Source organism: Mytilus edulis, chromosome 3, assembly GCF_963676685.1.
Source record: "Mytilus edulis chromosome 3, xbMytEdul2.2, whole genome shotgun sequence".
In the NCBI taxonomy this organism is placed as follows: domain Eukaryota; kingdom Metazoa; phylum Mollusca; class Bivalvia; order Mytilida; family Mytilidae; genus Mytilus; species Mytilus edulis.
Genome location: NC_092346.1, coordinates 51,123,587 through 51,148,178, shown reverse-complemented (window position 1 = coordinate 51,148,178; position 24,592 = coordinate 51,123,587).

Here is a 24,592-nt window from a genome sequence, read left to right as displayed (position 1 = left end):
TTTAATACATCAAAAATGAAATATATCCATATATGCGACAACAAAATAGTGTTTTAAAGGAATTATGTAAAATAAAGGTACATGAGTAAGACAAATATAACAATATAAATAAAGAAATATATATGTTAGGATAGCCGAGGCGACAACTATCCACGAAGATCAGAGGACAAAGATTTTGACCGGTCATCATATAGCCGTCAACATCAGCAATAACCATACCGTTCAGTCAGTTATACATGGAGTTGTCAATTTATTTTAAACTTACGAGTTTGAATGTTCATATGTTATCCTTTGTCTTTCTTTCACACTGCAAAATACATTTTATGATGATAAATATTCAGCCAGAGCCAAACTTGATAAGTCATTTTTACTTCTATGATGTAGCACGGCGTTTGAAATGTCAATTAAAAGACACTTCTAGTGTTTTTTGTTTTTGTTTTAGAGGATTGCGTTGAAAACTATTTAGTATCACTAGTGATGACATCTCATCTGAACCATTCAGTGGTACAATTACTACTTCGAATCCTATATAACCACCATTTTTAACCAAATATTTTTAAACTTGAAAATATTTTTCACCAGTTACCAGAGTGAAAAAAGTATTTAACAAATATGGATTAAGTTATTTTAATGAAACAGTTGTCCTGAAGATCTGAGAACCCCCTTTAAAAATCTATAACAGTATATTTTTGATAATGCTTCAAACGAATGATATATCGATACAAAGCCTATACAAAGACTGCAATAGATAATGTAATAGTTTACTTTTAGTGATTCTTGTTTTACCACCTCTGTTTTTTTGTGGGGTTTGTGCTGTTTTTCTATTTTGTGCGTTGTATCCTCTTATTTTTGTTTTGGTCGTTTTTCGTTTTTTGTTATGACATTTTCATTTTTTTTTCGACTAATGATTTAGCATGTCCTTTTGGTAGTTATCGCCTCTCTTTTTAATTCTTTACTGAGCATCTGGTGCAGAAACAAATGATACCGTTAATGTTATTACAAGCATTTTCATATGAAAACGGTCAATAAGCTGATTTATCTAATCAGTATACATTAACATACAAACGCCTATGAAAGCTTATCAAACCATCTAAACACTGCCGATTATACGATATGAGTTTTGTTCAGCGTTGAAGGTCGTACGTTAGCAAATAGCTATTTCTCCCCACCTCCTTTGGTTTTTGGAGGACACTTGTCCTATTGGCAAAGCAAATCGTCATATTAAAATGAATATAGGAGTATTTCAAGCAGAATCGTATGTGCTCCGATCGAAATGAGACCACCTGCATCGACATGTCATACAACTCATGCATTGAATGCAAACATTACAGTTGTTCAAATGGATTTATAGAACGAAACCTTCTAGATGTATATCATTACATGAAAAAAGTTGCCTTCATCATCTTTATAAAGCAATGTCGCTTTTATTAATTTTTATCTAAAGATAGGCATTTACACTTTTAGAAACATCAATATCAGTGCCGTTTTATACCATCCCTAAATTTACAGATCATACAAGTCATACAAGTGAGAGGATTAGCTGACTATAAAACCAGGTTCATTCGACCATTTTCTACATTAGAAAATACCTGTACCCAGTCAGGAATATGACAGTTGTTATTCATTCGTTTGATGTGTTTTATCTTTTGATTTCTCCATGTGATTATGGTTTTTCTGTTTTGAATTTTCCTCGGAGTTAAGTATTTTGGTGATTTTATTTTTTATAAATACTCTGTTACGAGTTTTGATATAAGGTAAAAGATTGTTTGAATTGGTTAAATACGTGAAGGTTATTTTATCCTACATACAAACAATTTATACAAACATAAATAATACAAGATATTTACTTATATGGTTTTTGTTATACATGTATGATACTTTTGTTCATCTTATTTCCTTGGTTACGGAAACTGTAACCCTTTTTAATATGATAACTTAATAGGTGTACAGTTCCAATACAAAAAGAAACTTGAAATAAAATTAAACAGATATTTCAGGTTCAAGAAACTAGAAGGACTGTGACTATACACATGTTAATGACTTCATTAGAAAAAGAAGGCAGAGATGGGTTTTTTTAACAAGATATAGAGCTATCAGTACATGAGTATAAAGTGAAATATACGACAAAATGTTATCAAAAAATATATACACATTTAACAATTGCACCATTTGACTTTTGTCGATTTTTATCTATTTTCCTTAAGATAAAAGCAACACCTGATTTAAACATAAAGAAATACTATAAAATGTGTCATAATGTTCTACATATAGTTTTCTCATCAAGAAATTTTCTGTTGTTAGTTAACGTCATGAAACCTTACTGAAATTTCCGCATTTTAATGATTTTATGGCTGATCTTACGGAAGAAATCTTATTTTGTCACTCTTAATAGATAAAATACTATACTCCGTTGTGGGGTTAACAAAACAGATCCAATATAGTAACTAGTTAAAAGTTACATGACTTTGTACTATTTACTGAAATCTTTATTTATTTCAGTCTTGTTACAGATTAATTTGATAAATGAGATTCTTAGAGATAAACTGAGTATCAGCATCTTATTGAACCGTTTATATTGTATCATAAGTCAATTCAAATTTAATCTGTCTTCTGCAATATTTGGTAAAGCATTTGAGTTGACTATATCCATTGACTCTTTTATATTATAGAGGTCGGCGTTACTATGAGTTACCCACTGTTTCAACTTTAAAACAGACAACAAATGGCAGAATGTTGTTTTGTCAAATGTTCATGTAGAACTTGAAAATTTTTATGGTTGTGAAAGTGTTTATATACAAAAATTACAACAAATATCAAAAATAAATTTTGGCAAGATGTTCTGAAAACATGGCAACTTCTCAGAGAAAAAGATGAATATGACAGTTGGGGATGCTTTCTTGCTAGTCCAATTTGGCTTAACAATAATATAAAGATAGCAAATAAATCTACTTTTTATAAAGATTGGTTTGAAAATGGTATAAGATTTATAAATGATATTGTAAATGAAGATGGGACTTTTTTCTCTCATAAAAAAAATAGAAGAAATGTATCAGATAAATGTGAATTTCATGAGATATAATAGTATTATATCTGCTATACATCAATCATCAAAATCATTTGTTGGAAAAAATCACAAATTAGAACTACCTTTAATTCCATCTGCTATTAAAAGACTTGTAAAAAGTTCAAAAGGATCTAAAGATGTGTATATTGTTTTATATAAAAATGGAAGTGGTCCCACTAGTCAGTTAAGATGGACTGAAATTTTTGGCTTTGATCAAAATCATTGGAATTTTTTTTATAAACTGCCATTTGTTGTCACAAATAATACTAAGTTACAGTGGCTATACAGTATAGATTCAATCATCGAATCTTAGCTACAAACAAATTTCTTCATAAAACTAAGATTTATGAAAATCCAAATTGTACATTTTGTAATAGAGAATTTGAAACATTAGAACATTTATTTTGGGAATATGAACATAAACAATTATTATTAGAATAGATTGAAAATTGGTTTCTGACCAATGAAATTAGTGTAATTTTTACCAAAGAAGTTTTTTTGTTTGATAACATTGCAAAAATATCAAAATGCATTGCAGAAATTACTCTCTTTCTTACCATAAAGCAATATATTTATAATTCCAGATGCTTTAAAAAAAAAACTGTCAATAAACTCAGTAAAAGAAAGGGTGAAATATGTGTATGCAATGGACAAACATATTTCTATGAAAAACAAATGTGAACATCAGTTTCTCAGAGAATGGAATGTTTTTGATAGATTACTTAGTTAAGTACAAAAATGTATATATTTTACATTTAATATGATACATGTTAAAAATGAAAATGCTGTATTTACTATACTAAAATAGAATTCAATTTCTAGATGAATTATATTGAAAATTTCTCTCTCTCTCTCTCTCTCTCTCTCTCTCTCTCTCTCTCTCTCTCTCTCTTTCTCTCTGCGGTGTTCAAACTGCTTTACTCTTTATCTTACATTTGTATATTTAATAAAAATAAAATTGCTTCCTTATAGAAAGATGTATTGATTAGATAATATCTATAGATTTATTTATTATATATTGCTATTATATTTGTGTATATTATGTTGTAAATTGGAAGTTATAAATAATAAAAAATAAAAAAAATAAAAATACTGGACTCCGAGGAAAATTCAAAATGGAAAGTCCATAATCAAATGGCAAAATCAAATGACAAAACACATGAAACGAATGGACAGCAACTGTCATATTCCTGACTTGGTACAGGCATTCTCAAATGTAGAAAATGGTGGATTGAATCTGATTGAACCTGGCATTCAAACTACCGTTTGAATGCAATCATCAAATGAAAATAGGGATGTGTTTCATTTTTGTTGGTTTTAAACACATATTGACTGAATATAAAACCCTTTATAAACCACAGAAGCGACGACAACATTATTTTTTAAAGGAATCAGGTAAAATTTAGATACATTTGTAGCACAAACATAATAATTAAACAGAAAGGGTCTATAGTATGGTATCCGATTATCAAAAAAAAGCCGAAGGCCACCAATGGGTCTTCAATACAGCGAGAAAATCCCGCAACCGGAGAGGTGCTTCAGTTGTCCACTTAACAAAAATGTATACTAGTTCAGTTATAATGGACGTCATAACTCCGAAATATATAAAAGAAACTAAAATTAAAAGTATACAAAATTAACATAGGCCAGAGGCTTCTGACTTGGGACAGGCGCAAAAATGTGGCGGGCTAAACATGATTTTCGATATCTCAACCCTCTATTATACCTCTAGCCTAAATAGAAAAATAAACACGCCGCGTGCAAAACGCAAAACCATGTAGTCCCAGACAAAAATACAAATATGTCATCTCTAGCGGATTTAGGTATACATTCTTTAAAATAGTGATCACGGCCCTAGTTAAAAAGACAGAAAGATAAGTTGTGGAATATTAAGTAGTAGCCAACACGAAGAGCAGTTTGTCGGGGTTGCTTGTTTAGTTTGGGAAGTCAATACACAGAAAGGACATTTGAATATACAGAGGAGACACGACTTTAAGCTGAGATGAAGTCATGTTGTGATTATGGTTTTCCCATTTTACTCTCCGTGTTGCGTACTACCTTGGATGAAGTACATTAATAATATAAAAATAATCAGATGAATACCAATAAGACAACTGTCAATAAGAGACCAAAATGACGTAGATGTTAGCAACTATAGGCCACAGCAAAGCTCTCAACAATGACCTTCCAAGTATCATTTACGTTATAAAACTACCACATTGTGTGCTGTTTTGTTGGCCATCACACAACAAAAAGCTTTATGAGAACCTGGAGATTTTTCTTATCCTAGAAAATGACATAGTATTAATCCTCTATTAATTTCTTAATTATTTTCGAAATATTATTAAATTTTGATATACGGATAATTATGTAGGAATGATATGGGTAGTTCTACATTTTCATTTAATGGTGATTAAATATTGATCTTCTCTTGAAATGAATGCCTTGAATGAAATATCTTTTAAACTGTAGTTCAAATGTTGTCCAAACTGATTGCAATTGTGATGCTATCATTTAAATTGTTCTATTGCTTCCTGGGATTGTTATTCTTTCCGTAAATTTTAAGTATGATGCAGATTTAATAAACAGACATTTGGTAATTCTACTATACTATGATAGAATGAGTTCAAAGGACCAAAACGCAATGTCGCTACTGTTTTGTTCTGTAAACACTACGTTTGTATTACTGTAGGCATATATATTTTAGTTTCATACTTTTTTTTTTAATACCGACAAATATTATAATTATTTAAACACTACTTTCCAGTTCAGTAGTGACATGATAATGATATAAAGGACTTGTTGTATTACTTCAGATGGTATTTCTATGATGTCATAGATCTACTATTTGGGTTGTTTATTGTTTAATAAAATATTGTAAACTGGACTGCAGCAAACTACAAACTCGGTATATCGATTAACTGATGTTTGTTAAATGACCAAAGGCAAATGTTTTGATATATTTTGGAATAATGTCAATAACAAAATAAATCTAAATTATGCTGATTCTACAAGGTAGGTGAATTCCTGCTAAAGAACAAGATAGTTAAAGTGCAACTGGAAAAGATGATATTGTCAGAAAAAGGCAAAATGCTGTCTTCAAATGAGGCAACCTCAGAATCACAAAAGAATCAAGACGATGTTGCAAGGGTTTCTAAACGTTTCAAGATCAACACAAGGCATTGGAATATTAACGTGTTTTTTTCGACCGTGCAATGCTGTTGCTTATTAATACATCAAGAATAGCAAAATTTAACAGACAACTCATCAACATCGACCTTTAATACGGAAGGTGAATGACGAACTGTTAGAGAAATATAATTTTATCCGCTATCACCCTTAGGTCACAATAATAAGAACTGCACGAGACTTGAAGGGAATTAAAAAATAACAACATATGGACCTATCTATGTTCTTTATCGTACTGGATGTGTCTACTATGTATATTAGCAATAGACACATGTAGAACAAGAAAAAACTGCTCCACAGCACATTAAATTGGCAAATTTAATGTAATGGCTAATAACAATTGTGAAGTCGTTCTACTTTTTAGCTTGTATATTTAATTCTCAATATTGAATCAGAAATGAGAGGGCCGAAGATATCAATGCATAGGCCGGTTAACTGCACTCAGCAATTCATTTTACTAAATGTGGAGCAATTGGTGTTTTCACCCTGAAAATATTTAAATAAATAATATTTCCTTCATTCTATTATATTCCGACGAAGGAGTATATTTTTTACTCAAATTTAACTTCATTCTGTAAGTTGATATTTATCTACAACCTGATAAACTTTATTGAATTATTTCTTCTTTGTTGTGGGTCGAAAATGCTTCTTTTGTATATTTTGAAATGTCTTTGCTTGAATTCAAGGATATGTACATCTATTTTTGATAAAAGCACATTATCTAAAATATAGCAAACGACCAATTCATATTTTAACATGATATTTTAATTTTGTGTAATTGGAAAAGTTAATTGTATTTCGTAAAAATCGTTAGGGATTGAATACTTGCAGTAGTAGGATTGAAGAGCTATTAATACTTAATAATTTCATCGTTTACATTTGATAACTTCCTACACAGTCTGATATTGAATAACTAGCAGCATTCAAGAATAATCATTTGTTTTTATATCTTTAGTTTTATTTTTGTCCATTAAATGTTGTGGTATTCAGATATATTGCTACAGGTTAATTCATTTAATCCTTAACATGGAGACACCCTTGGCGCACATTTGACATATTGGTCTTATAAAATATCTTATGTAATTAGTTTGACTGATTACTGACCAGGGGCGTAGCTACCCGGAGGCACGACAGCACGTGCATCCACGTCGTTTTCACAAAACAAACAAAAACAAAAAAAAAAAAACAGAAGAGAGAGAGAGACGAGTTGGTCAATCGGAATCGGACAGCGTGATGTATTATCTAAGACTATTATGATATTCGTTGAACGTTCGGATACTGTTGGTGTCTGTTCTGTCTATCCAGGATATTAGTTTGACAACCTAGTTAATAAAAGTGTTGATGAAGATGTTCGAGTCATGCAGAAAAATATCGTAGCTCCCTATACGCTAACACGCAGTTGCGTGCACATTGATTCGGCATGCAAGAAAGGAATGGCAAAATAAAAATTTATAAATTGAATGTTAAAGGAAACACCTATGTTGTCACTTTTTTAATTGATGAAATAACATTTGGTGTCAATTTTTTTTTTTTGAGATTATGCCAACATCGGAAGGTAACTTGTATCTTTTACAATATTTGAATTTGTAATACTCAGTCTAAGACATGTAGGTTTGAAGCACATTTTATAGTGTATAGTTCATCGGTTTTGAATGAGATGTACCAATGGCATTAGAATTATCAGATCCCTTCGATATCGTTAAAAATATGCCAAGGCGATGTGGTCGACAGACTACCGGAGCCAATCACCCTGCAACAACGCCAAAACAGTATTGGAAAGTCTCATTATTTTTGAGTTCATTGACCATAAGATAAGGGAACTGGAGAGTGGAGTCGCGTCAAGTATTATCAGAAAATCACTGTTTTGCGCTGAATCTGCTTCATCGTGTTGTAGGTTATATTACAAACGAACAAATCTCAATATTGTCCGAGACATATGAAACTGACCTGGCATGTAATTTTGACGAATTCAATTGGGAGGTCGCTCGATGCCGAACACGTACGCTGGTTTATAACATCTCGCGAGTGCTACCATGCCATGCTGGAGATTTATTAGTCACAGTACTACGTATTTTATTGAAAACAAATGTACGATCAACAATGAACACCGACAGTTACATAGTATTACTGCATATTCATCGGGATTTCAGTGTGAATATTGACAAAGTAATAGAGAAGTTTGTTTCTGCCCAGACCCGAAGAGCAGATTTTGGACAATTTTGAGTAAATTCTGTATCACAAATATGTGTTGTTTATTCAGAAGATTTATTAATAGTTTAACGTTCATAAATTTTTATCTACATATAGCTCCTCTTTTAACCGTCCGCTATGACCATGATGACCGAAAACCGAAAAAAAACATTTTTCTGCATAAAAGGGTCCCAAAAAATTTTCGCCTCGCACCGCTCGGCGGTAGTTGCTTCCACATCGTTTTATTCTAGCTACGCCCCTGACTGATACCGCATCAACAGTGTCAACTTGATAATAGCAATATATGTGATTTTATAGATTCCACCATACTAAATGAATGAATAAATGACAATATTTCTCGAATACTTAGATCATAAAGTTTTAGAGAAGATATTTTAAGCTTGGACTGTACTGAAAATAAAGACCTTCGATCAATATGATAAAATCTCCCTAAATAAGCTAACAGAGTTCTATAGGGGCAAGTCAAATTAACAGTTGTGAGGTTGGGGGTGAGAAATGGAGTATTTGGTCTCTCAAGAATTAATTGGAATATCATTAAGCTTAAGACCTTCACTTTTGCTCTAGCTGATACAATTTACACTTCAATCTCACATATATCGAATACTAAATTCTTTAATTGAATGAAAAAAATATATAAATTTCGTGCGTCCGAATTGTATTTTCTAGATTTACCTTCGTTCTGAAAGATAAAAAAACACACAAAAAACAAGCTATGTTGAACCATAGATGATAAATACATATAAGGATTTATATGAACAAAAGATACCGGCAAATCAATCTATGGTCAATATAAAAAAGAAGATGTGGTATGATTACCAATGAGACAACCATCCACAAAAGACCAAAATGACGCATACATTAACAACTATAGTTCACCGTACGGCCTTTAACAATGAGCAAAGACCATACCGCATAGTCAGCAATAAAAGGCCCCGATAAGACAATGTAAAACAATTCAAACGAGAAAACTAACGGCCTTATTTATGTAAAAAACAAAAATGAACGAAAAACAAATATGTTACACATAAACAAACGACAACCACTGAATAACAGGCTCCTGACTTGGGACAGGCACATACATAAATAATGTGGCGGGTTAAACATGTTAGCGGGATCCCAACCCACTTTGGTTGAGGTAGTTGGCACCTTAGTTTCTAGATAATAATTTCAAAATCTATCTTTATTTTATCATAACATAAAAGAAGTTTACAACACAGTGACTAATACAGCCAACATGACAGTTTTATTCGGTCAAAATGGATAAAACTAGTCATAATGATTTTAAAGAACAAAAGTGCACACGCTGAAATGTCTCGACTTTTTGATAACCATAGATTTTATGTTGATAGTCCTAAATATAACGCTTTACTACATATTTCACATAAACTTAACATGAACAAAGAAAATAAGGGCAAGGTCATATAAATAAAGGCAACAGTAGTATACCGCTGTTCAAAACTCATCAATCCATGTACAAGAAACAAAATCGGGGTAACAAACTAAAACTAAGGGAAACGCATTAAGTATAAGAGGAGAACAACGACGCAACATTAAAATGTAACACACACAGAAACGGTCTAAGCATTAGACAAAATCCTATGAGAATAACAAATATAACATCAAAACAAAATACATGAATTTGGGATAGATAAGTACCGTGACACGTCTTATAGTAATGTGAATTTACATATCAACCAAACGAGAAATACATGTACACCTTATAATCATTCTATACACCAAACTTGGTTGACTTATTGCTTATAGTTTCTAAGAAACAGACGTAACCAAGAAAACTAAACATTGACCAATGAACCATGACAATGAGGTCAAGGGCAGATGAACCATGCCAGACATGCATGTAGACCTTACAATCAATCTATGGGTAAAATAAAGTTGATCTTTTGCTTAAAAAATCTAAGAAACAAACTCAACCATGAAAACTTATCATTGACCAATGGACTATGAAAAATTAGGTCAAGGAGGTCAGATGATACCTGCCGGACAGATATATACACCTTACAAAACTGCTTTGGTCATTTTGTTCTTTGTTTTATCATAAAAATAACTAAAGTGATATAAAATGATTAAATAAATAGAATGGGTGTTGATCAGAGTTAACCAACAATGTGTTTTTCCTCATTCGAATTCCAGATTCATGAATTTTATTTACTATATCTTAAAGTCAGATGTTTACCGTATCCACAAACATACAATCTCACATGTACACTGACACAGTTGTTAAATAAACGAATAAGTAGACTTTTGCATCTGCTGTAATAAAATGCCCAATAAAACGCTAAGTATGTATTTCAAAATACAGAGTTTACGTCCATCAGATTCGTCTTGGATTTGAAGGAATTATGAGTATTCACTACCGCAAATGAACCATATCTCAATTTTTTGCATAAATATACGATAGTTAAAACAAAAATCTTCCTTTCTACCTAAAATTGTAACTTCGGTAATCAAATTATAGATTTTTCAGGGAAAATTTGCATGATTTTGAGTTACTTTATATTTTTCGAAAAACTAAGGATTTTCATATCCTAGGAAAATATTACCTTAGCCGTATTTGGCTCAACCTTTTGTAATTTTAGGTTCTCAATGCTCTTCAACTTTGTACTCGTTTGGCTTTATAACTATTTTGACCTGAGTGTCACTGATGAGTCTCATGTAAATGAAACGCGCGTCTGGCGTATTAAATTATATACATCTGGGAAAACGTGCAGAAATATTTTGTGTTTATTTACTAACATGCTTTGTTGTACATATTAAAAAAAAAATCGAGTTCCTATAAACGATAATAAACTAAATTGAACATGTTCAGAAACCCATGTTCAGAAACCCATCATTCTCAACGGGTAACATTGCTGCCTTTAATTCTTAAGGCGCAAAGATTTATTGAAAATTCCCTTTTGAACTGACGTCAATTAATAAACGGCTATAACATAACTAAACCACATTTTTGTGATTTACTTTTTACACTGAACGGTATGCACTCTTGTGTTTAGATAAATTGGGTCAATGTAACGCTAATGTCAAAATGATTAAATTGAATACATAGTGCAATCGAAGGTGTGAAAAGGTTTGACTTCTGTATTTTAATCAATATTAAGAATTACATGGATACTCATTCTGTCAAAACGTCAATATTTTCCATTGTGAAAAATGAAGTTTAATTCTTGAGCGATAATTTAATTTTGTTGAAAAAATATCTAGATATTTGTATAACGTAGTGATGTATCTTGATCAATACATCTTTTCAATTTCTTGATAATAGGAATTATATTTAAATAGTAGGCCATCGTGAGTATCATAGAAGCTTGTTTTAAAATCTTGCTCTGGTTATGGTAAAAAGTAAAATCACAAAAAAACTGAACTCCGAGGAAAATTCAAAACGGAAAGTCCCTAATCAAAAGGCAAAATGAAAAGCTCAAACACTTCAAACGAAAGGATAACTACTGTCCTATTCCTGGCTTGGTACAGGTATTTTCTTATGTAGAAAATGATGGATTGAACCTTGTTGTATAGCTAACTAAACCTCTCACTTCACTTGATAGTCGCATCAAGTTCCATTATATTAATAACCATGCGTGAACAAAACAAACAGACATAATAGGTTAAAAGCTCAAAATAGGGGTACATCAGTCAACATTGTGTTATCATCTTAATTACTATAAAAACAAACAAATGAAGCAAAGGAGGTTGCTATAAAATATTGCTCTAGTTATGGTACATAGTATATAGATTGTTTTCATGACGTTCAACTTAAAAAAAAAAGGTCATATGAATAAGGTCAGATGAGTGGGCTCTGTATCTAATCTGTCTCATTTAGCAAGTGAACAGATGGTGTCTACTTCTCTTATAGACACAATAGTGTAATGTAATATGACGTTAGTATCACCTTCGATATCGGTTATTGGGATTAATTTACACAATTTGTACAGATCAAACTAATCTGTTAAGCATCCGTGATGTAAAAAAATGGATACAGATTACTGTTACTGAAAAGTTCAACCATATTATGTTATATGAAAGGGACTAGTGTGATTTGAAAAAAATCCATGTCTCAAGAATTTGACCCAGTTTAGTCTGCTGTAAAGTAACACTCATTAAAGGCCTTCATGAATTTAATTTTCAGATGTGTTCTACCTCAAGAACGCTTTTTTAATATATATTTCTGCATGGAGATAAAAATGTTGGAGTTGGGATCTAGTGCTAAAAGAAATTTTCAACCCAAATTGTGTCTGTCCAAAGTGAAGAATCATGCCATTGTATGTGTTTTGGTTATGTCTTACCGAATTTGTCTGTATAATAATTTGGAGTTGGCAGCAGTTCTCTATAAGGCTTATTGACAACATACAGCTCACAGCTTTCCGTGACATGTATAGTATATGTCTTTTTTTGTATTCTGCTTTTGGTGTCTTTGGACTTGTATTTTGTGTTGTTGAAGTCTTTTTACTTGTATTTTGTGTCGTTGAAGTCTTTTTACTTGTATTTTGTGTTGTTAAAGACTTTTTACTTGTATTTGGTGATATTGATGTCTTTTTACTTGTATTGTGCCGTTGATGTCTTTTTATTTGTATTGTGCTGTTGAAGTTTTTTACTTGTATTGCGCAATTGGTGTCTTTTTATCTGTTTGTGCTGTTGGTGTCTTTTTATCTGTTTGTGCTGTTGGTGTCTTTTTATCTGTTTGTGCTGTTGGTGTCTTTTTATCTGTTTGTGCTGTTGGTGTCTTCACACCTGAATTGTGATATCGGTGTCGTTTTACTTGTACTGTGCTGTTGGTGTTTATTCTATTGTTTGTACTGTTGGTGGCTATTTTCTTGTACTGTGTTGTTGGTGTGGTTTAAATCAAATACACAATTTCATAATTTCAAGTTCGATAAAAACCTAAATAGTAATTTTAAAACCGTGTGTACATATACTTGCACCACTTTTGTATATATGAAAAATTCGAAATTTTACTATGGGAAGTACTACAAATCTTTTTGAAAAAAAATTGGAAGTTGAATTTCTCTGAAAGTATCACTGAAATGAAGTCGTCGGTTTAGGTTAAATTGTAAACGCAGAATGTTGATTGACCAAAGACAAACGCATGAAGAAAAGGACGCAATGATCAGTAACTCTACCTGTTCGGTATGCAAGGAAAATGCTTGAATGATTTTCACCCAAATTAACAATCTAAGTAGTTAAAGCTACGCTTTATTTTCTAGAAATAAGGCTGTTCCTTAGAAAGATCTGCTTAACCTTTCGGAGCACACGAGATAACCTCCAGTTTTGGTGGGGTTCGTTTTGCCTAATCTTTAGTTTTCTAAATTGTGTCTTGTGTACTATTATTTGTCAGTTTGTCTTTTTGTTATGAGCCACGGCGTTATTTTTTTTATCTATGAGTTTGAATGTCCCTCTGGTCTCTTTCGCCCCTCTGTAAGACATTTTCCGCATAAGAATGAGTTTTATCCATACCTTACTTTTTGCAACCACTTGACTGTTACTTAAATCCGTTTTGTTGACCTTTATTTAGCTTTAGTTTTGGTGTTGAAATATGATGCTGCCTCATTGACAAATACCCTACATCTTAATTTATACATATATCATGTAAATAAAATCTATGAAAGGTATCGGAGCTTATCTCCTTTATTATTATTGGTATATTCGATCAACGTGGTAAAACATTTCAAGAAAAATTAATAAATAAAACAATTTGATTTAAATCTAGAAGCTTAGAATACAAGCAAAGCTGGGATACAAGGGTCTGTAAATTTATCTTATAATTCATGAAAGAGCAGGCTTTTATCGTACCAAATCGAATTCCTACGGATAATTTATTTATGTTTGTTTTTCCCTTTTTGTTTTTATTAAAAGTACACAATTGTCCTATAGCTATGTGCAATCCAATGCTCGGTTTTCTATATGCTGATTGAATGTTTAAACAAAAAAAGTTTTTAAAAACCTTTGCATTTCACCTTTAACCAAATACAGTTTTAATCGTCATTGTTATGCATCTCCTACTCATAACACTGCTTTATTGGTTTTGTTTTTGCAAAGTATTAGTTTCCTGGGAAATTCAAAATGTAAAACATTGCTGACGATCTACTTTACGTAGATTTTTCAAAAATTCCTCGACATTCAAAGAAATTACGAAGTATTATTCATCAAATGAAAATTTGGCATTAAAAGTATCTGATTTTTGTCAGAAAAAAGATACATTCCAAGTTTGAAATTAATTTCAAACCTAAGATTATTAATTAAAATATCCTACCTTGATAATAAATAGTTTCCTTATGATTACGTTATGTCACAATGCTACGACGAAACATTAAGTCAGGGTTAAACCATCATGAAGTATTGACTTATATTCTCAAAGGACTAGTAGGTACTCAAATCTATTCAATCAATTTATTTTTTACAGCAATATTAATCTTGTAAATTTGAGTTTTCACAAATCACCGTTTTTGCGTTGTTAAACAAGTGTTTTTCAAATTGAATATCGGTCACCTGTCTCAGGGTTAAAGGTCGAACGTTAGAGAGTTGTCTCATTGGCATTCACACCACATCTTCCTATATCTATATAGTATGGTTTTTGTTATATGATACTAAGAAATGATAGTTAAGTATATCTTCTTTCCTTGGTTACGGAAACTGTAACCCTTTTTAATAGGATAACTTAATAGATGTACAGTTCCAATTACTTTACGTAACTTGAAATATTCCTAAACAGATATTTCAGGTTCAAGAAACTAGAAGGACTGTGATTTTAAACATGTTGATGACGTCATAAAAAAAAGAAGGCAGATAAAAACAATTAAAGAAGGATATAGAGTTATCAATATCAAGTGAAATATACGACAAATAGATATAGGAAGATGTGGTGTGAGTGCCAATGAGACAACTCTCCATCCAATAGATATAGGAAGATGTGGTGTGAGTGCCAATGAGACAACTCTCCATCCAATAGATATAGGAAGATGTGGTGTGAGTGCCAATGAGACAACTCTCCATCCAATAGATATAGGAAGATGTGGTGTGAGTGCCAATGAGACAACTCTCCATCCAATAGATATAGGAAGATGTGGTGTGAGTGCCAATGAGACAACTCATCATCCAAATAACAATTTAAAAAAAAAGTAAACCAGACAAAATATTATTAAAAAAAATATATACACATTAAATAAATGTACCATTTTACTTTTATCGATTTTTATCTATTTTCCTTAAGATAAAAGGAGCACCTGATTTACAAATAAAAAAAAATTATACTACAGAATGATGTGTCATAATATTCTATATATATATAATTTTTCATGGTGAAATTTTCTGTTGTTAGTTAACATTATGAAGCCTTACTGAAATGGGTTTTATTGCTGATTTTACGGAAGAAATCTTATTCTGTCACTTTTAATAGATAAAATACTATACTCCGTTGTGGGGTTAACAAAACAGATTCGATATTGTAACTTGTTAAAAGTTACATGTACTATTTACTGAAATCTTATTTGTTTTCAGTCTTTGATAAATGAGATTCCTAGAGCAGCATCATAATTCAATTGTTTATACTGTATCATAATTGTAATGTTTTACAATTCAACTTTAAGTGTTCTTAAATGTTTGGTAAAATAGTTATCAAAGGTACCAGGATTATGATTTAGTACGCCAGACGCGCGTTTCGTCTACACAAGACTCATCAGTGACGCTCATACCAAAATATTTATAAAGCAAAACAGGTACAAAGTTGAAGAGCATTGAGGATCAAAAATTCAAAAAAGTTGTGCCAAATACGGCTTACATGTAGATAATCTATGCCTGGGATAAGAAAATCCTGAGTTTTTCGAAAAAATTAAAATTAAAAGTTTTGTAAACAGGAAATTTATAAAAATGACCACATAATGGATATTCATGTCAACACCGACGTGTTGACTCCTGGGCTGGTGATACCCTCGGAGACGAAACGTCAACCAGCAGTGGCATCGACCCAGTGGGGTAAATAGTAATCAAAGGTACCAGGATTATAACTTAGTACGCCAGACGTGCGTTTCGTCTACACAAAACTCATCAGTGACGCTCATATCAAAATATTTATAAAACCAAACAAGTACAAAATTGAAGAGCATTGAGGATCCAAAATTCCAAAAAGTTGTGCCAAATACGGCTAAGGTAATCTATGCCTGGGATAAGAACTTTTGATATGACTATATCCCTTGACTCTTATATATTAATATAGAGGTCGACGTTACTATGCGGTATCCAGTGTTTCAACATTAAACTACTGTTTAAATGCAATCATCAAATGGAAGTAGAGGTATTTAATACATCAAAAATGAAATATATCCATATATGCGACAACAAAATAGTGTGTTTAAGGAATTATGTAAAATAAAGGTACATAAGTAACACAAACATAACAATATAAATAAAGAAATACATATGTTAGGATAGCCGAGGCGACAACTATCCACGAAGATCAAAGGACAAAGATTTTGACCGGTCATCATATAGCCGTCAACATCAGCAATAACTATACCGTTCAGTCAGTTATACACAGCGTTGTCAATTTATTTTAAACTTACGAGTTTGAATGTTCTAATGTCATCCTTTGTCTCTCTTTCACACTTCAAAATAATATGATGATAAATATTCAGTCAGGGTCGGACTTGATAAGTCATTTTTATCCTATGATGTAGCACGGCGTTTGAAACTTCTAGTGTTTTTATTTTTGTTTTAGAGGATCGCGTTGAAAACTATTTAGTATCACTAGTGGTGACATCTTATCTGAACCATTCAGTGGTACAATTACTACTTCGAATCCTATATAACCACCATTTTTAACCAAATATTTTAAACTTCAAATTATTTTTCACCAGTTACCAGAGTGAAAAAAGTATTTTACAAATATGGACTAAGTTATTTTAATGAAACAGTTGTCTTGAAGATGTGAGAACCCATTTAAAAATCTATAACAGTATATTTTTGATAATACTTCAAACGAATGATATATCTATACAAAGCCTATACAAAGACTGCAATAGATAATGTAATAGTTTAGTTTAAGTGATTCTAGTTTTACCACCTCTGTGTTTTTGTGGGGTTTGTGTTGTTTTTCTATTTTGTGCTTTGTATCCTCTTATTTTTCTTTTTGTCGTTTTTCGTTTTTTGTTATGGCATTTTCATTTTTTTTCGACTAATGATGTCCTTTTAGTAGTTGGGACAACATCCCTAATGCGCCTCGAAATGAGGAACTCAAAAATCACGTGTAAAGAAAAAATCTCTGTGTAGTGATATTGGACATATGCAGTTAATAAACAGTCAAACATGTACATGTATTAAGGAAATCATGAATTATTATTTGTAATGCACACTAGCAAATCACAAGATATTGTCTTTTCTCAGTGAAAAAGGGGGAGGATCAACAAAACTTTTGAAAACAATATTGCTGCACCTTTTCAACTATTAAGCTAGTTAGCTAGCACTCGTTGCTGCTAATATAAAAGATTTAAATGAAGGTTGATAAGCCACAAGGGAGAAGCATTTTTCTTTCTTTGCGATAAAACTTTCAAGAATTTGATTTTTGCTCTCTCAATAATACTTATGTATCTAAACCAAATAATAACACAGCCTGAGTAATTTTTTTTTGTCTTATTTCAGTTCCAGACATATCATTACTTTTTAACCTGAGATGGCAAACTAGAGGTTTTAAAAAGTCCTGAATAACTGGTAAGCATTTTGTTTTATTTGGCAAGCTCTAAATTGATTATATATGGTATTTATGCAATTCAAATTACAGTCGGTATGTTAAAAATATACTGATATGAAAACTGTTGCTATGGTCTAGGCATTAAATGAAAATGCTTGGTTACTGATCTTTTCGACTCCATATTTCAAGTTAAACCTTGCGGCAACTGTTCTTCATGTAACACTGCAAACTATAATTAGCATTATTTTGATATGTAGTTAGTTAATGACGCCATATTACGTGTGATGCCACAACGTTTCATTTAAAACCACATGCCGATATCTCACTGATAAAAGATATTCACTGAAATACATGTAAAAAACATTTTTTCTCAAATAGAATTATGTGAAAGAACAAGTTTTGAAAAATTTGCACTTCATTGCACTCTAATTATCTGATTCAAATGACTTTTACAGTTGTTTATAGTGGTTTCTACAGTATAAAATACAAGGTTTCCACTGGCTAGAATAATTAAGTATTTTGGTGGTTTTTTTTATCAAATCTTCATTTTTGCATAATTTCTCTGTCAAAATGCCCTTTTAGGCACCAGAAAATTTTATTGAATGCTTTAACAGGGTCTGTGTGTTGTAATTTAAGGTTACATTCAGATGTTTTGTCCTTCTTTTGACTAGTGAAGGTATACTGGAAGAAATTAATTATGCATACACTTTGTATTCAAAATAAATAAATATAGCGATAAAAGTGTCATTATCTTATAGTGCTGAAACAACTTTATTTTTTTTTCAGAAATGGACAAAAATACACAGATTTATTCACAATGACATACCGATGAAGATCACATAAAAATATTTGGAAAAATCAGAACTATGGATTGCAATATGGGACAACATCCCTAATGCGCCTCGAAATGAGGAACTCAAAAGTCACGTGTAAAGAAAAAATCTCTGTGTAGTGATATTGGACATGTTTCTATTTTTAACAAATGACTGAACTTAATTATTTGTGGTGATTAGGAAAGTAGAGGATAATAGAATAAATGTGTAAAAACTATGGAGCTATTGAATGTGTTCAAAGTATTAAATTTTCAAAGAACTTATTGTGTTAAAAAGGGGATATTTTACCACAAGGAGCCGCATCACAAAAGGATGTTCGGGGTTTGCTTATTTACGGAAAAAGTAATCGCACTTCGTACCCCGAGAATTTAACCACATATGTGAAACTGTCACAGCTTCGAAACGAGCTATCATACATATCCAAGTTTACGATATGGACTGAGCTACAGGAAAAAACGTTACCATTACCGCCTATGTAAAAACAATTAAAGATATTGAGCCAGTTATCGCCTCTCTTTTTAATACTTTACTGCGCAACTGGTGCAGAAACAAATGATACCGTTAACGTTATTACAAGCATTTTCATATGAAAATGGTCTATAAGCTGATTTATCTAATCAGTATACATTAACATACCAACGCCTATGAAAGCTTATCAAACCATCTAAACACATCCGACTATACGATATGAGTTTTGTTCAGCGTTGAAATAGCTATTTCTCCCCACCTCCTTCGGTCTCTGGAGGACACTTGTCCTATTGGCAATGCAAATCGTCATATTAATATAAATATGGGAGAAATTTCAAGCAGAATCGAATGTGCTCCGATCGGAATGAGACCACCTGCATCGACATGTCATACAACTCATGCCTTGAATGCAAACATTACAGTTGTTCAAATGGATTTATAGAACGAAACCTTCTAGATGTATATCATTACATGAAAAAGTTGCCTTTATCATCTTTATAAAGCAATGTCGCTTTTATTAATTTTTATCTGAAAATAGGCATTTACACTTTTAGAAATATCAATATCAAAACGAGATTTTTTTAATTTTTTTTTCATAATTCAGTGATTGAGTGGTGCCGTTTTATACCATCCCTAAATTTACAGATCATACAAGTCATACAAGTGAAAGGGTTAGCTAGCTATAAAACCAGGTTTTTTCGACCATTTTCTACATTAGAAAATACCTGTACCGAGTCAGGAATATGGCAGTTGTTATTCATTCGTTTGATGTGTTTTATCATTTGATTTCACCATGTGATTAGGGATTTTCCGTTTTGAATTTTCCTCGGAGTTGAGTATTTTTGTGATTCTATTTTTTATAAATATTCTGTTACGAGTTTTGATATAAGGTAAACGATTGTTTGAATTGGTTAAATACGTGAAGGTTGTTTGATCCTACATACAAACAGTTTATACAAACATATATAATACAAGATATTTACTCATATGGTTTTTGTTATATGATACTTTTGTATATCTTCTTTCCTTGGTTACGGAGACTGTAACCCTTTTTAATATGATAAAATTAATAGGTGTATAGTTCTAATTACTATACGTAACTTGAAATATTCCTAAACAGATATTTCAGGTTCAAGAAACTAGAAGGACTGTGACTTTAAACATGTTAATGACTTCATCAGAAAAAGAAGGCAGAGATATTTTTTTTAACAAGATATAGAGCTATCAGTACATGAGTATAAAGTGAAATATACGACAAAATGTTATCAAAAAATATATACACATTTAACAATTGTACCATTTGACTTTTGTCGATTTTTATCTATTTTCCTTAAGATAAAAGCAGCACCTGATTTGAACATTAAAAATACTATAAAATGTGTCATAATGTTCTACATATAGTTTTCTTATCGAGAAATTTTCTGTTGTTAGTTAACGTTAGAAACCTTATACTGAAATTTCCGCATTTGAATAGTTTTATGGCTGATTTTACGGAAGAAATCTTATTTTGTCACTCTTAATAGATAAAATACTGTATTCCGTTGTGGGGTTAACAAAACAGATCCAATATAGTAACTGTTTATTTATTTCAGTCTTGTTACAGATTAATTTGATAAATGAGATTCCTAGAGATAAACTGAGTATTAGCATCTTTATTGAACCGTTTATATTGTATCATAAGTATTACTTTTGTCAATTCAAATTTAATTAGTTGATAATATTTGGTAAAGCATTTGAGTTGACTATATCCATTGACTCTTTTATTATAGAGGTCGGCGTTACTATGAAGTACCCAGTGTTTCAACATTAAAACAGACAACAAATGGAAGAATGTTTTTTGTCAAATGTTCATATAGAACTTGAAAAAATTTATGGTTGTGGAAGTGTTTATATACAAAATTACATCAAAATATCAAAAAAAATTTTGGCAAGATGTTCTGAAAGCATGGCAACTTCTCAGAGAAAAAGATGGGAATGCTTTCTTGCTAGTCCAATTTGGTTTAACAATAATATAAAGGTAGCAAATAAAACTACTATTTATAAAGATTGGTTTGAAAATGGTATAAGATTTATAAATGATATTGTAAATGAAGATGGGACTCTTTTCTCTCATAAAAAAATAGAAGAAATGTATCAGATAAATGTGAATTTCATGAGATATAATGGTATTATATCTGCTATACATCAATCATCAAAATCATTTGTTGAAAAAAATCACAAATTAGAACTACCTTTAATTCCATCTGTTATTAAAAACTTGTTAAAAGTTCAAAAGGATCTAAAGATATGTATATTGTTTTAAATAAAAATGGAAGTGGTCCCACTAGTCAGTTAAGATGGACTGACATTTTTGGAAAAAAATGTATAAACTGCCATTTGTTGTCACAAATAATACTAAGTTACAGTGGCTACAGTATAGATTCAATCATCGAACCTTAGCTACAAACAAATTTCTTCATAAAATCAAGATTTATGATAATCCAAATTGTACATTTTGTAATATAGAATTTGAAACATTATAACATTTATTTTGGGAATGTGAACATACACAAGTATTATTAGAATAGATTGAAAATTGACCAATGGAATAAGTGTTCTTTTTACAAAATAAGTTTATTTGTTTGGTAACATTGCAAAACTATCAAAAGGCAATGCAGAAAATACTCTTTTTCTAACCATAAAGCAATATATTTATAATTCCAGATGCTTTAAAAAAAACTGTCAATAAACTCAGTAAAACAAAAGGTGAAATATGACTTGTGTATGCAATGGACAAAACCTGGCTAGTTTGAATGCAATCATCAAATGAAAAAGGGATGTATTTCATCTATTTTTAAAACATATATTGACTGAATAGAAAAAACCTTTCTAAACGACAGAAGCGACGACAACATTATTTTTTAAAGACATCATGTAAAATTTAGATACATTTGTAGCACAAACATAATAATTAAACAGAAAGGGTCTATAGTATGGCATCCGATTATTAAAGAGCAGAAAACAGCCGAAGGCCACCAATGGGTCTTCAATACAGCGCGAAAATCCCGCAACCGGTGGGGTGCTTCAGTTGGTCCCTAAATAAAAATGTATACTAGTTCAGTGATAATGGACGTCATAACTCGAAAATATATAAAAGAAACTATAATTAAAAAGTATACAAAAATAACAAAGGCCAGAGGCTTCTGACTTGGGACAGGCGCAAAAGTGTGGCGGGATAAACATGTTTTTCGATATCTCAACCCTCTCCCTATACCTCCAGCCTATATAGAAAAATAAACACGCCGCGTGCAAAACGCAAAACCATGTATTCCCAGACAAAAATACAAATATGTCATCTCTAGCCGATTTAGGTATACATTCTTTAAAAAAGTGATCACGGCCCTAGTTAAAAAGACAGAAAGAAAAGTTATGGAATATTAAGTAGTAGCCAACACGAATAGCAGTTTGTCGGGGTTGCTTGTTTAGTTTGGGAAGTCAATACACAGAAAGGACATTTGAATATACAGAGGAGACAAGACTATAAGCTGAGATGAAGTCATGTTGTGATTATGGCTTTCCCATTTTACTCTCCGTGTTGCGTACTACCTTGGATGAAGTACATTAATAATATAAAAATAATCAGATGAGTACCAATAATAAACTGTCAATAAGAGACCAAAATGACGTAGATGTTAGCAAGTATAGGCCACAGCACAGCCCTCAACAATGCACTTACAAGTATTATTTACGTTAGACTACTTCCACATTGTGTGCTGTTTTGTTGGCCATCACAACAACAAAAAGCTTATGAGCACCTGGAGATTTTTCTTATCCTAGAAATAGACATAGTATGAATCCTCTATTAATTTCTTAATTATTTTCGAAATGTTATTAAATTTTGATATACGGATAATTATGAAGGAATGGTATGGGTAGTTCTACATTTTCATTTAATGGTGATTAAGTATTGATTCTCTCTTGAAATGAATGCCTTGAAGGAAATATCTTTTAAACTGTAGTTCAAATGTTGTCCAAACTGATTACAATTGTGATGCTATCATTTAAGTTGTTCTATTGCTTCCGGAGATTGTTATTTTTTCCGTATTTGTTTAAGATTTAATAAACAGACGTTTGGTGATTCTACTTTACAATGATAGGATTAATTGACATCAAAGGATCAAAAAGCAACGTTGCCACAGTTTTGTTCTGTAAATGTTGTACGTATTAGGCATATAGATATAAGATCTGGTATACGTGCCAACGAGACAGCTCTCCATACAGGTCACATTTCGAAGGAGTAAACCATTATATACACATGGAAAAAAGTATTGCAACACCTTGTTTTTTTTAAACTTGAAAAATCAGTCTCTTATTTTGGATGGAATATGATAAAATATTTGTAAAATAATATTGAAACGTAGTTAATGATGACATTGGCATTAAAACGAACAAAAAATTAATGAAAAAAAAGTTTTATCTAACCAAAATTTTTATAACAAAATGAAGTGTTTTTGATACAAAAAAATGCATTTTACAACTTTTGCTGTAGTCGAACTTTACAATGTCAGACATTTCAAAACTAATCTTTAGATGATTGTTCACATCATGGTTGATCGTTATACGCCAAAGAATTAGTACTTTGTGCGCAGCCTCCATTTAAACGGATAACCGCATCTTAACGTCTTCTGATTCCTGCCATAAGTCGACTAATTTGTTGCTAAGGTAGCAGCAACCATTCTTGACGAAGGGTATTGTTTATTTCATGACGTGTTTGAACTCGGATGTCCTTTCGTGCACTTTACGCCCAAGAGTGTACCATATATGCTCGATATGGTTCAAATTCGGACTACGATTGGGCCAAGGAAGATAAACCGAATTCCATTGGAACAATGGATCTTCCTCCACGACGCCAATTTCCAACTTTGGCGAACTCTGCACTATATTGGATACGCGAATCAGTGTGTCTGTTCGTAGCCAAAGGTCCCCGAAATGGTATTATCGCACGATAACCAGTAGCGATGAGCCAATCTCGAGCAGTTCTTGTTAAAAGGCTCCTGTATGGTCATCACTCTCTTTTTAGGATTGTATTGTTTGCAATGGGTTTCCTTCCGACCAACCTTCATTATGCTTGATTTTCACTAGCAGATGTTATAGGGG